We start from the raw sequence: 14,914 nt of genomic DNA, 5'->3' as shown, positions 1-14,914 counted from the left end.
AAATGAGAAGACTGGGCAGGAGGCCGAGGGAGATTGCACTGGGAACAAGGCTGTGCTGGAAGGTCATGCCCAAACTATTAATCAGATTGTCAAAGGGTGGGTGAAGGATGATGTCTGGCCACAACCGAATCCTGTGCAGTATCTACTGACGGGCGGTTGAGCAGCGGAGGGAAAACCTCAACCAGGTAGCAGGGAGAGGATTCCATCCTGGATCAGCGATGAACAAATTGAACACCTTCCCAGGGGAAAAAGACACCCCAATATTACTGGTTGCCAATTGCCAAAACTGACCAAGGCTTTAACAATAGCTGTAGAGGAACCCTGGGGATGGTGTTCAGGATCCCTGTAATTTTGAACAGTAAAGTCGGGTTGAGCGTCTTTTAAGCAGAAAATGAAATGAAATGAAAATCGCTTCTTGCCACAAGTGGGCTTCAAATGAAGTTACTGTGAAAAGCCCCTAGTCGCCACATTCCGGCACCTGTTCGGGGAGGCTGTTACGGGAATTGAACCGTGCTGCTGGCCTGCCTTGGTCTGCTTTCAAAGCAGGTCTAGCCCTGTGCTAAACCAGCCCCAGGAGTCAAAGAAGAGGGAATATGGATGGGAGATGATGGAACCCTGCCTTACGTGGTTGAGAAAGAGGGAAGGCTCATACACGTCTGGCCAAATGTGAGCATACGGGCAGGGCAGTTGTGTCCTTAGCCGGTCTATTTGAATGAGCATGCCCTGTGTGGATTCAGGATAAGTACAGATTTAAATTGTACCCTGGAAATTTGGAATCTGGCAAGTGATGTCACCCGAGTAGCATATAGGGAGAGGCAGAACATTGTGTCATGACCTCGCTAAAATGTTTTTTTTTCTTTTCCTTTTTATAAATTTAGAGGACCCAATTGTCACAGGCAAGGGTGGTGCTGTCCTCACCTGACCAAAGATATGCGCGCTTGGCTGTTTCTTTTGGGTTGTGGGGGTGAGACCCACGTGGACATGGGGAGAATGTGCAAACAAGCCGGATAGTGACCCAGGGCTGGGATTGAACCTGGGTCCTCAATTCTGTAGGCAACAGTGATAACCACTGCACCACCGTGCCGCTTCTTCGACTTCGCTAAAATGATACCAGTATGGGACGTCAATGTGCGACCACTTTCTGTATGGGCCTCACGTACCCTCTAGGATAGGTTTTATTGAATTAGTAGATATACACAGGTGAGAGGAACACTTGCCAGAAACCCAGGCAGATTCTGGGAGAGTACTTTGAAAAAAATGACACTGGTATAACGATTCTGTCAGCAGAATTACAACAAACTGGGACACAAATGGCCACAGCACACAAGACCCTCGTCAAAGTAGCGCACCAAACAGGAAATCTGAAGGGACATTAATAAAATCAGAGTCACTTCCTGGTGGGAGGATTACTGGGATTAGGGCTGCAATATGCAAATACACCCAATGCCTCCTGTCACACCTGCCCATATAGGCATCCCATTCATCAGACCATAACACATAGAAACAGAGTCAGGCCACTCGGCCCATCGAGTCTACTCCGCCATTCAATCATGGCTGATATTTTTCTCATCCCCATTCTGCCATTTCCCCGTAACCCCTGATCCCCTTATTAATCAAGGACCTATCTATCTGTCTTAAAGACACTCAGTGATTTGGCCTCCAGAGCCTTCTGCGGCAAAGAGTTCCACAGATTCACCACCCTCTGGCTGAAGAAATTCCTCTTTATCTCTGTTTTATCTCTATTTAACCATCCTCAAGATAAATCTCGTCCGCTGGAAAAAGGAACTAATGCAGCGCCTGGAAATGGAAATCGTGATCCGATACCGTGACCAAGGAGTATATTAAAGAGACTCGCCTCCAAAAGTTTTTATTGTATTTATCGCCTCCACAAGTTTGTTTTTGTATTTATCTGTTCTATATTTATTTGTATTTCCTACAATTTATTTTGATAACAGCCTAATTTTGTATTCTATTTATAATGTATGTATGTTGGGTTAGGAAGTAGGATTGTTTGCATGAGATTCTGGTACTTGCCCATCCAGGAACTTGGTTAGAATTGTGTGATCCGGTTCGCTGACACTCACTGGATCAAGAGGAGGGACTGTGGTAGAATGGCCAATGACCTGAATTTTAGGCCCGATTCAGAATTGGGCACTGTAAATTAAGAATTGGGCACTCTAAGTTAAGAACTGGACACTTTAAATTAAAACCACAGTCAGACCCACAGCAGGCCTGATAGGAAGTCAAACAGCCAAACTCAAATACACTCAAATAGATTGCTGTGGATTGCCCAGATTTTCTGGTACCCAGATTTCACTGGGAGGGGGGGGGGGGGGGGGTTCCTGGGGTCCTGCGGGAATCGCGATCGGCAATTCTAATGGATGTTGCGACCCCGGCCATGAGACCTGATTGGCTGAGGGCCAGAGAAACTTCTAGAAGGACACGAAGCAGGGGATATGAACAGGACACCCAGAGACCCCAGCAAAGACATGATGCAGAGGTAGTGGAGAAGACTCAGGGGCAGACCAGAGGAAGACGGAAGACGCGTGCAGGACCCACCTTCACAGATGTGGGCCCTGCGACGACCCAGACTGGGATAACTTTTATTGTTTTTGAAAATAAACTTGGGTTGAATTGTGAATCTCTGCCCTTTGTTTATCTCGCAAATAAGGACACCCAGGAAAGACGTTTGAACAATAAACTGATGCCTGAGATTTTTACAGACAACACCAACTTACCCTGTTGAACCTGTTTGTGGTGTGCGACTCAATTTGAATTTTAATCAGGATATGGAGATGCCGGCTTTGGACTGGGGTGGGCACAGTAAGACGTCATACAACACCAGCTAAAGTCCAACAGGTTTGTTTCGAATCACTAGTTTTAAACAGGTTAGTAGACATTAGGGTCAGTTTACTGTGGCTGTTCAATTCAGAACAAACATTTTGCCAGAACAATAACGGCAAGTTCAATATCTATGTGGTAAAGTTGGCAAGTAGTGGCATGGAATATTTACAGTCAAGTGGAAATTGCTACAAGCTGCACTATTAGTCTCACAAAGGTGGGTGGTCACCAACCAGTGACATTCATTGAGTGTCAAGAAATAGGTTGATTTGCGCTGTAATTTCCAATTGGCCCTATTGCAACCATTTAGGGTTGGCAATGCCCTGTCGCAAATACCCTGTTAATGATGCAGTTTATAGTTCTGACATGCCACAATGTTGGCAGCCCAGAATGGAAGCAATGAGACAACAACAACATGCACTTAAAACCACCGTCAAATAGGGTATTGATAAGCTCCGAAACCAAGCTGCAGTAGAACATATCAGGAGCGATGACAGCTTATTCAAAGAGGGAGGTCTTATAGAGCATCTTAAAGGAGGTGAGAGAGGTAGAGCGGTGGAGAGGCTTAGAGCGAGACACTCCCAGAGCTTTCTCGTGTGGAGTGATCAAAATGAAGGATGTGCAAGATGTCAGATTTGGGGAGTGCAGAGATCTTGGATGTAGGACTGGAAGAGATTGCAGAGCTGGGAAGGGGGCAAGGCTTTGGGGTGTATTCCAAACAAAGTTGAGGATTTTAATTTTGAGGCTTTGTTGAACGGTGAGCAGCGAGCTTTCTAGTGATCAGTGAAAGTCTTAGTAAGATAGGAGGTGGGAGAGTTTTGGTTGAGCACGCATTTTTATAAAGTGGATGAGAGGCTGTCCTGGAGGGCATTTCATAGTCCAACCTGGAGGTGAGAAAAAGCATTGGTGAGGATGATGGGTAGCAGAGGTCCTGAGCCAGGGTTGGAGTGGGGTGTTATGGAATTTAAAATGAAAGTAGGCAATCCTGCTAATGGAGCAAAATATGTGGTCAGATGTCCATGAGTCCAATACAACGCCAACGTCTGGGTTAACCAGTAGAGGGAGTAGCAATGGAAAGGGTGGCCGGAGAATGGAGTTTGTGGACCCAGTCTTCCCAGTATTCAGCTGAAAGAAATTCTTGCTGTTCCATTATTGGATGCTGGATAGGCAGCAGAGGGAATAAAGAAAGGTGGGGATGTTGAGATAGAGCTGAGTGCTATCAATGTGTATTTTGCATGTTTTTTTTAAAAATTGCTTATAGGAGGTGGGCTTCACTGGCTGGGCCAACATTTATTGCCCTTGGCCATCCCTGAGGACATTTAATAGTCAACCACATTGCTGTGGGTCTCGAGCCACACCTGGGCCAGACCAGGTAAGGACAACAGATTTCCTTCCCTAAAGGACATTAGGGTTTTTACATCAAACGACAATGGTTTCATGGTCATCATTAGACTTTTAATCCCAGATATCTTTTATTAAATTAAAATTTCCCAATCTGCCATAGTGGGATTCAAACCTGGGTCTCTAGATTTTCAATCCAGCGACAATACCATTACGCCACAACCTCCCCACTGCCTGTAGTTTAAAAAAAATAAATTTAGAGTACCCAATTCATTTTTTCCAATTAAGGGGCAATTTAGCGTGGCCAATCCACCTAGCCTGCACATCTTTGTGTTGTGGGGGCGAAACCCACGCAAACACGGGGAGAATGTGCAAACTTCACACGGACAGTGACCCAGAGCCGGGATCGAACCTGGGACCTCGGCGTCATGAGGCAACAGGGCTAACCCACTGCGCCACCATGCTGCGCCACCGTGCTGCCCCACCATGCTGCGCCACCGTGCTGCCCCACTGCCTGTAGTTGAGAATCAGTATAATTGGCCTTTTCCCAATTCTAAACTTTTACTCAAGCAAAATACTGCAGATGCGGGAGATCTGAAAATACTCACCATTTGTAGATAGAGAAAGAGAGGCAATGGGCATGAATTATCAGGAAAATTTTGAGGTGTGATTGTGGACACCGTTGTTCGGGGTGTTTCTCACCAGCTGCGTTGGTGGGGTGGCGGCCCGTATTCAATGGCACTTATTGCCGGAAAAAAATCCCCACGGGTTTCTCGTCATTACTGGCTGTTTCGGCGTCACATTCGCCAGACTCGTGCCTCAGCGTCTCACCGCTAACAAGGGGGAGCTGCTTTCAAACACTCCCTCACCACTCACTCAGTACACAAGCACGGCAGTTCACAGACATGCTCCTCGCTTTGGGGATGCCGACACGGCTAGGATTCTCGACGCCGTTGACGTGAGACAAGACATCCTGTTTTGCGAAGGAGCTCGGAGGACCAGCAGCAGGATCAGCAATGCTGCCTGGGAGACAGTGGCGTAGGCCATCAGTATGGGCAGCGTGGCCAGGAAGATGGCTTTATAATGTCGGAACGAAACCAAATCAGTGGCTGGCACCTCGCACCCTCCCCACTTTTGTGCCTGCTGCTCATGAAATGAATGAAAATCGCTTATTGTCACAAGTAGGCTTCAAATTAAGTTACTGTGAAAAGCCCCTAGTCGCCACATTCCGGCACCTGTTCAGGGAGGCTGGTACGTGAATTGAACTGCCTTGGTCTGCTTTCAAAGCCAGCGATTTAGCCCTGTGCTAAACTGCTGTTGTTAGAATCCAATGGCACCCACGTCACAACCCCGTCATGTCCAGGTGCACTGCACACATGCTGCCTGCTATAGAACCCCCTGACCCATCAAGCGTGCACATCACAATGCCTTCTCTTTGACCCCGCGGAATAAGGTAGCCCATAATCAGCAGGAATGGGCCAAGACAGGGGGGGGACGGAGTACCATAGATTCGAGTGCTCACCCCTAAGAGGATGGGGCCCTAGAAGTCGCAAGGTTGGTTGAGGAGGGAGCAGTCACTGACAATGAGCAGTCTGCGCCACAGAGGTGAGGACCCACTGTGTTCCTTCACCCAAATGACCTGTCTCAAATGAGTTCTTCATGTCAGACAAAATGGTCCTTCCCTCTCACTGACCAAATATCCATTGTTCTCTTCATATGACAAGCCCTTCATTCCCGGAATCATTCATGTGAAGCTCCTCTGGACCCCTTCCAAGGCCAGCACATCCTTCCTTAGGTACGGGGCCCAAAACTGCTTGCAAATATTCAAAATGGGGTCTGACCAGAGCCTCAGCAGTACCTCCCTGCTCTTGTAGTGTAGCCCTCTCAAATTGAACGCTAACATTGCATTTGCCTTCTGTGGTGAATGTAACATAGTAATTCACGCTGTATTTACCAATACCATTGTAAGCGCAGTAGCGTTATCCGACCACTAGGGGGAGTAGCTCTGGGAATGCTCAGGAGTTTGTACAGGGCTCCACCTTTGGCTCCGCCCACGACTCCTCTCCCTTGACTGCTGTATAAATAACCGTGTCCAGAGCCAGCCTGCAGTTCATCGAGAGTTCAACGGGTAACAGGCTGGCTTTGTAGTAAGTAGATTAAAACCACTGTTTATATCTTAAAGCACATGTCTCGTGAATTGATGGTTCCATCACCTTCCTAACTGCCAACTGAACCTGCATGTTAACCTCAAGAGAATCCCAAACTAGGGCTCCTAAGTGCCGTTGGGTTTCAGCTTTCTGAAGATTTTCCACCTTTTAGAAAATAGTCTCTGCCTCCATTCTTCCTCCCAAAGTCCTGTCGGAATCTCCAAGGCTCCCCTGGGTGCCGGATGCATTCCCTGCTGCAATGTTCTTTTAAAATTTAGAATGCCCAATTATTTTTTTTCCAATTAGCAGGGCAATTTAACATGGCCAATCCACCAAACCTGCACATCTTTTGGGTTGTGGGGGCGAAAACCACGCAAACACGGGGACAATGTGCAAGCTCCACACGGACAGTGACCCAGAGCCGGGATCGAACCTGGGTCCTCGGCGCCGTGAGGCAACCCACTGCGCCACCGTGCTGCCCACCTGCTGCAATGTTGACCTCCAAACCTTTGTCCTTGGTTCGTTCCCATCCACCCCCACCCTCCATTGTCATTCCCCCCCCCCACCCATTTTCCTGCTCCTGCTCCACTTTCTCCGTCCTATCGCTGCTCTCCATCACCTTCTCTCCATCCATCCCTCCCTCCCTCCCTGTTCTCTCACACACACACACAGTCCTTCTCTCCACCTGCCACTCTGAGAGCTGCCTGACGTCAGTCTGCTCAGAGACAGAGAGAGCGAGAGAGAGGTGAGAAGAGGAGGACGGTGAAAAATGCCAGGAAATCAGGTGAAACCTTGCTTTATCTCCCCAAATCCGCCCCCCCCCCCCCCCCAGTCTCAGCACCTGTGTGTGTGTGTCTCAACTGGACCCTGTCTCCCTGTGTCAATTTCATTGCCCCCCCCCCCCCCCCCCGTTCCCGGGGACTGGGGTGGATGTGAGTCACCACCCACCCCTTTGAACCTCTCATCATCTTTTAACGAAAAGGCGGAGCTGGTGTGTGTCCCCCCCCCCCCCCCCGCATATTTTTGTTATTTTGTTTTAGGAATTAACCCTGAAAACTGTGACAGACTGGACACAAAAGGTGCAGTTTCAAATCTATATCTTCATTCAGAGAGCAGGATGTTTTTTTTTTGGTGCTGTCCTGTGTGCCCTCACTCCGGCCCCCAAGGCTGCCTTTAAATTATTTGTTTGGCCGAGACGGGAATAATAAGGACATCTGTTATTTCTTTTTCTCCTTCCGACAGCCAGTCGAGGCAAAAACCAGCGAGTAATGGGAGATGAAGTTGCTCGCGGTGTATGGCTGGGACATTGAAATTGATACAGTGTCTGGCACTGGGTTACAAAGCATCGAGCCGGATCCCTGCAAATGTATCCATTATGGATTCATATTACTGTGCGTGGCAGTCTTTACATCGTACACTTATTCCATCTCCGTGGCATTAATCTACTTGTGCAATTGTGTGAAGCCTGTATCAGTTACTCTGGTCCCATTCCCCCCCCCCCCCCCCTCCCCATCGACGTGTACACATGGCATGTTTGTTATGACTCCACCAAATATGAACTATCAGAGTTTGCATTGGGAAGGATATTACATGATTTAAAAATACATTTCTCTCTTCCAGCTGGTCCCGCCTCCCACCTCCAAAAAAAAGTTTTGTTTTGGAGGGGAGGACAACCTAAAAGTTTTTATTTGGAACATAGCCCACGGTGGGCGGGATTCTCGGTCCGCCGACACCGGAATCGGGTTAGGCCGGGAATCGACCGTGAGGACAACATCAGGGCCGGCGCCGGACCGCCATCAGAATGCCATGCTCCGGTGCCTTAACGGTGGTGTCGATGCGCTCTACCCTGCACGCACAATAAACGCCATTGGCATATCATTGGCGGGCCGGACCCGGTATTCTCTGGGACCTCTGCAATGCTCGGCTAATGCCAGGAGGAATTACCGATGGCAGGCTTCACTTATGGTTTTAAAAATCCAGAAACAGGTGCCCTGGCTGCTGAGGGAGAGAGAGGAGGCAGGACATGCAGAGGTGTGACTGTGGCTTCCAGTACTGTCACTATGGGGGGTGGGATCGTGGGGAGGTGGCAGGCCTGGGGTGACAGCAGCGAGTAATGGGGGCGGGGGGGTGACCAGGGAATGGACCATGGGGTCGGGGTGACCTCCGCTGGGACTGGGGCATCCAGGCATGGACCGCCATTGCTGCAGCCTGCAAGGCAGCCATCCTGCTGTGCAACCCACTCACCGCCCACCGTGGCCTGTGGTTGCGCAGAGTGGCACCGGCCGTATGGGTGCCCCCACCCCACCACCCCGACACTCCACCCCTCACCCTTCACCCCACCACCACTGCACTCGACCCCACCACCGCCACATTCCAGGCCCCACCATCCCCGCGCTCCAACTCCCTCCCCACCAACCCACCCCCCCCCCCCCCAAAACCAGGCACTACCCATCGAGAGGGCAGCATGTGGCCAACCCAAGGCCAATGCCCATGGTAGTCCTTACAGGAGTGCACCATGCGGGGCCTGCAGAGCGACTGCTGGCATGGGTAGTGCCAACCACCAGTACCCCTGTCAGCAGGGATGGGTGCCGTGGCTTAGAGGTCCCCAAAGTGCCGGGCACAAATGGGGTTAGGGATGCGGGCAGAGTGCCAGAGGGAACAGCATGCTGTGGACTTGGAGATGGGGAAGAGGGAGGGGTACATGCGGGGGCAGGGGTTGCAATGCAGGCCAGGACAATATGTAGCCCAGTGGACCTGGTTAGACATGGGGGTAGGCACCATTCTAAAATGCCTGCCTTTCGCTCCCTGCAGATAATGGCCATCAGAATCCAACCAGGAATGGTGGCCTTTATCCTGGCTGCCACAGCCCTGGGAGGCTGTACGAGCATCAGCTGCTCGAGGGGGACTCTGGAGCGGCAGTGCCCCAGAGGAACAGGTGGCAGCTGGTGAGAATGGAGAGCCAGCCACCCAAAAGGTCGAGGAGGAGGTGGGAAGGAGGAGCTACATGAGGCCTCGTGTGTACCGGCAGCGCCTGTCATTCGAGGACCTGATGGACTGGGCATGCTGTCGAAGACTCCGGCTGTGCAGGGGGACTGTATGGCATATCTGCCGGATCATGGCGTACCTGGAACCACTCCTGGTGGCTGTCAAGGTAATGGTCGCCCTGAACCTTTACCCTACGGGGTTCCTCCAGACACCGGGTGGGGTCCTGTCTGGGATCTCACAGACCTCGGTGTCACGGCGACGCCCTGTATGCCCGGTCAGCACAATATATCAAATGCAAATTGGACCGAGCCCACCAAGATGCCCGGGCAGCAGGGTTTGCTGTCATTGCCGGGATTCCCCTGGCCCAGGAAGTGATTGACGGGATGCATGTCGCCCCACGACCACCGGCCTATGATAGGCCGCTTGTCACAAACCGAAAGGGGTTCCACTGATGAATGTGCAGCTGCACACCATGCACCTCTGCACACCATGCACCTCTGCACACCATGCACCTCTGCACACCATGCACCTCTGCACACCATGCACCTCTGCACACCATGCACCTCTGCGCCAGATACCTGGGTAATGTGCACACTGGCACACTCACGGTTCCTGACACCTTTGAGGTGCTCCCCCGGGTGAGGAGTTGGCTCTTGGGCGACGGGGGTTATCCGTTACAGTCGTGGCTGATGACGCCTATCCGGAGGTCACAGAAGGAGGCGGAGAACCGCTGCAATGACGGCCAAGCAGCAACCAGGGCTCTGATCGAGCGGTGCTTCGGCAACCTGAAGAAGCGGTTCCAGTGTAACACTAAGAGGTCTCCCACATTGTGGTGGTCTGCTGCCTCCTCAACACCACGACGCAGCAGGGGGGGGGGCGACGTGCTGTAGGAGGAGGATGATTGCCAAGCCTCGTCCGACGAGGGAGATGTGCAGGAGGGCGAGGATGGGCAGGATATGGGACCCGGGCAGTCACAGGGGGCCTCATGTGCGCCTGGACCGGCGCACACAAGATGCTCTAATCGCCTCGTGGGGGGTTTGGCAACCCCCTTCGTGATTCCAACCTGCCTCACTACGGGGTGTTGGCCCTGGGTTGGCAGTAGTAGCAGGCCTGGTCCATGGGATGGGGGAGGATGACAACCTGCCCTGCGATGAGCTCTCGTGCTCCGCATCGTCTGCCAATGTCTGACTCCTGCCCACAGTAGCACTTTCCACCATCCACCTGGGTGATTCCTACATTCGAGTCGGCCATTCGAGCGCACGGTGCCATCATACCGCTGGGGGGGTTTGGGGTGGATAGGGATGGGGCGGAGTACTGGGACTGTGAACGATGACTGAACTGGTGTCCCTGGCCCGAGCCCACCACCAATGTCGTCCCATATCCTCCCCTGCCCCCCCCCCCCAGCATCCCCCCCGCAGCCAGTCCATCCCTCACACCCTTCTGACAGAGGACCGAGGCAGGAAACGCTGTGAACAGGTGAATTTGTGAATCAGTGAACATTTTTGTGCAGGTTTGTGCCCTCGCCCCTTTCTCTTTCCTGTGTGTTGCACCAGTGCCAACTACCTTTCCTGCCTTACGGACCCTGATGCCGCATCCAGATGGATTCCCAGGCGGTACAGCAGGAGTAGAGACGGCCTGCTGTATTTTCCACTCTGTGACCTAGATCCCCTCTGTTGGCGTCCCCTGGAGCAACCGGGGTGGGGCAGGCCGTCGCACGGGTGTCTCTGGTGGCGTGGTGCCAGCCTGGCCTGCCCGCTGCCCATCAGGACCAGGTGGGAGGACGGGGGTGGGGGCGTGGTGTAGTGTCTGAGGCGCTGTGGTGTCCCGGCACCTCCCCTGCGGGAGTCACCGGCACGGGCCCCATCACCCGCTCCTCCCTCGTGGTGCCCAAAGGCCCTCGGGCTACTCCTTGGGATGGGGTTGCAAGCAGAGCTAACCCCTGAGTCTCCCCCACCACCTGGCACGGCCAGTCCTGGAGGCCACCTCCCCTATCGACTAGGGTCTCAATGATCATGGCCATGCAGAACAGGGGGTGGGTCATCTCCCCCTCGGAATGTGCCACACCACCCAGTGACTGTGCCACCTCCCTCTGTGACTGGCTCAGGTAGGCCTGTGCCCGGGCAATGCTGCCCATGCCCTCAGCCCTGACCTGCTGTGATTGGGCTGAGTTCTGGAGCGCCGCTGCAATGTCCAGGTGGCCCTGGTACATGGCTGCCTGTGAGAGGGCAGCCCTGTCCTGGGCCTCGGCCACCGCCCGCACAGAGTGCCCCAGGCCTTGGACATCCTGACCCATGGCCGATACCTTCACCCCCAAGGCCTCCCCCGCCGACGCCATCCATGTTGTGTTGGCCTGGGTGGCACGCATGTCCAGCACCGCGTCCTGCCCCTACAGGCGGTTAGACTCCTCCAACTGTACCTGTAGGTGCTGAATGGTTGCTGACAACCCCTCATGTAGTCCCTGGCTCTGTGACAGCATCTCCACTATCAATGGGACTGCGTTGCCCATGAGCCCGGCTGGACGGATGCTAGTCCTGGGAATGGTCCACCCTACGACTGTCTGCCCCCTCAGGGGTTCCTACCTCCACCTGATGTAAGGCAGCGCATGTGAGGTGAGCACCAGATAGTGCCCCAGGAGCCTCTTCACTAATACTGAGATGGTGGAGGGTGGCACGTTAGCACAGTGGTTAGCACTAGTGCATCACAGTTTCAGGGTCCCAGGTTCCATTCCCCGCTGGTTCACTGTCTGTGCGGAGTCTGCACGTTCTTCCCGTGACTTTTTGCTTGTTCTGGGTGAGTGTGCTTTACACTCAATTTGGCTCTGTTTTATTGCTTAGCTCTAGAGTCGCCAGGTACTGTTAAGATACCGCCACAAGTGTAAGCTCAAACCAATAACTCAATACACCAGTTAGTAAGTTCAAACAAGACACGTTTATTATAATACACTTATCTACTAATTATGCATATAAAACTACAAGACTAGGCTAATCCTACCACTAACAGGCCAATACTTATCTGCAATAAGGGAACTGCCGGATCAGGGAACAATGGCCTCTTGCTTTGTCCTGGATCCGCAGGCTTCCAGTTGGTGTGGACTAAAGGGGTCAGGAGTGTCTACTCTCGTAGCGTGCGTTGTATGACACTTACTTGATGGTGGCTGCTGTTGGCTAGGCCTCTCCTTCTCAAGGTTCTTCGAGAGCTTCTAAGATGTTCTGCTGGGAGGGCCGGCTGGTCAAGAAGAATGAATCAGTCCGGGGACCTGACTTTTATAGGTCCCAGGGGCGTCACATCCTTCAGGGCGGACCCTCTATACACCTGCAATCGATTGGGTCTCTTCCCAATCGATTGATTTGAATTTCCCCAATAACGGGGCCGTTCCTCGATCACCGGGCGGTTCCTTCCACCTTATTGGTGTCTTTTGTCTTAGACTCCACTGGCGCCGGAATGTCTGACCTCCCATAGAATGTTTAACTGTTGTGTCCATTGTGCCTGGGAATCACCGTGAATCGCTTCATTAATATGCGCAGCTCGTTAGTTACAATTCTGTCGGGTTTCTGTGGCAGCTCGAATACAGGGGATTCTGCAGACTGCTTGTTTCTTTGTCAATGTCCATTTTACCCTGCAATCTTTGCGTTCTTCCATTTTGTGTGAGGAAGTGGCCAACCCAGGTGGCTACAGTCTGTGTGGGTTTCCTCCGGGTGCTCCGGTTTCCTCCCACAAGTCCCGACAAACATGCTTGTTAGGTGAATTGGACATTCTGAATTCTCCCTCCGTGTACCTGAACAGACGCCGGAATGTGGCGACGAGGGGATTTACACAGTAACTTCAGTGCAGTGTTAATGTGAGCCTACTCGTGACACTAATAAAGATATATAATAAAGAGGTGTTGGAAACAGCTGCGACGGGAAGACAGTGTCATCCGCGGGCTGCTGCTCCGGGGTATTCCGGACTGCGGTTTGGGCTCTCGCTGCTGCTCCGGGTATTCCGGACTGCGGTTTGGGCTCTCGCTGCTGTCCGCTGCATAGTCGCCGCTGGGGTTAGGGTCGGGGCTGGAGACAACAGAAGGGCTCGCCTCATCGCCAGGTGATCCTACAAGACATGACACATGAGTTGGGGTGTGTGGGGGTGGTGTGGGGGTGAGGGGGTGGTGATGGGATGGTGATGGGGTGGTGATGAGGTGGTGAGGGGGTGGTGTGGAAGTGGTGTGGGGGTGGTGATGGGGGTGGTGTGGAGGTGGTGTGGGGGTGGTGATGAGGTGGTGATGAGGTGGTGAGGGGGTGGTGTGGAAGTGGTGTGGAGGTGAGGGGTGGTGATGGGGTGGTGATGGGGTGGTGATGAGGTGGTGAGGGGGTGGTGATGGGGTGGTGATGAGGTGGTGAGGGGGTGGTGATGAGGTGGTGAGGGGGTGGTGATGGGGTGGTGAGGGGGTGGTGATGAGGTGGTGAGGGGGTGGTGATGGGGTGGTGAGGGGGTGGTGATGAGGTGGTGAGGGGGTGGTGATGGGGTGGTGATGAGGTGGTGTGGGGGTGGTGTGGGGGTGGTGATGAGGTGGTGAGGGGGTGGTGTGGGGGTGGTGATGGGGTGAGGGGTGGTGTGGGGGTGGTGATGGGTGGTGATGAGGTGGTGAGGGGGTGGTGTGGAAGTGGTGTGGGGGTGGTGATGGGGGTGGTGTGGGGGGTGGTGATGAGGTGGTGAGGGGGGTGGTGTGGGGGTGGTGATGGGGTGGTGAGGTGGTGGTGAGGGGGCGGTGATGGGGGTGGTGTGGGAGTGGTGAGGGGGTGGTGTGGGGTGGTGTGGGGGCGGTGATGGGGGTGTGTGGGGAGGTGAGGGGGTGGTGTGGGGCAGTGAGGGGTGGTGTGGGGGTGAGGGGTGGTGTGGGGGTGGTGTGGGGGTGGTGATGGGGGTGGTGTGGGGGTGGTGAGGGGGGTGGTGAGTGGGCGGTGAGGGGGTGGTGAGGGGGTGGTGTGGGAGTAGTGAGGGGGTGGTGTGGGGGTGGTGAGGGTGGTGAGTGGGTGGTGAGGGGTGGTGAGGGGTGGTGTGGGGGTGGTGGGGGTGGTGAGCGGGTGGTTTGAGGGTGGTGAGGGGTTGGTGAGGGGGTGGTGAGGGGGGTGGTGATGGGAGGGGTGGGTGGGAGGTGGGGGGTGGGAGGGGTGTGTGGGTGGTGTGGGGGTGGTGAGGGGTGGTGGGGGTGTGTTGGGTGTGATTAGTGGTGAGGGGGTGGTGTGCGGGTTGTGTGGGTGGTGAAGTGGTGAGGGGTGGTGATGAGGTGGTGAGGGGGTGGTGTGGGGGTGGTGAGGGGTGTGTGGGGGTGGTGTGTGGGTGGTGATTAGGTGGTGAGGGGGTGGTGTGTGGGTGGTGTGATTAGTGGTGAGGGGGTGGTGAGGGGGTGGTAATGGGGGTGGTGAGGGGGGGCGGTGGGGTGGTTGTGGGGGTGTTGATGGGGTGTGAGGGGGTGGTTGGGGGGGGGTGTGGGGTGGTGAGGGGGTGGTGTGGGGGTGGTGAGGGGGTAGTGTGGGGGTGGTGAGGGGGTGGTGAGGGATGGTGTGGGGGTGGTGATGGGGTGGTGAGGGTGGTGTGGGAGTGGTGAGGGGTGGTGGGGGGGG

General features: G+C 53.8%; 1 protein-coding gene across 2 annotated transcripts in view; it reads left to right on the top strand.

The window, feature by feature from the left end:
• The first annotated feature begins 7,022 nt into the window (after positions 1-7,022).
• Positions 7,023-14,914, top strand: part of slc7a4 (solute carrier family 7 member 4) — a 62,575-nt gene continuing 54,683 nt past the window's right edge. For both annotated transcript variants that reach the window (XM_038812870.1, XM_038812929.1), the window contains exon 1: positions 7,023-7,113. The gene's annotated coding sequence lies outside the window, so the exon portion shown is untranslated. The remainder of the gene's footprint in view (positions 7,114-14,914) is intronic.

The sequence above is a fragment of the Scyliorhinus canicula genome, chromosome 1 (assembly GCF_902713615.1).
Source record: "Scyliorhinus canicula chromosome 1, sScyCan1.1, whole genome shotgun sequence".
Classification (NCBI taxonomy): Eukaryota; Metazoa; Chordata; class Chondrichthyes; order Carcharhiniformes; family Scyliorhinidae; genus Scyliorhinus; species Scyliorhinus canicula.
The sequence above is the reverse complement of the archived record's forward strand: the minus strand, read 5'-3'. Positions and strand labels throughout refer to the sequence as shown.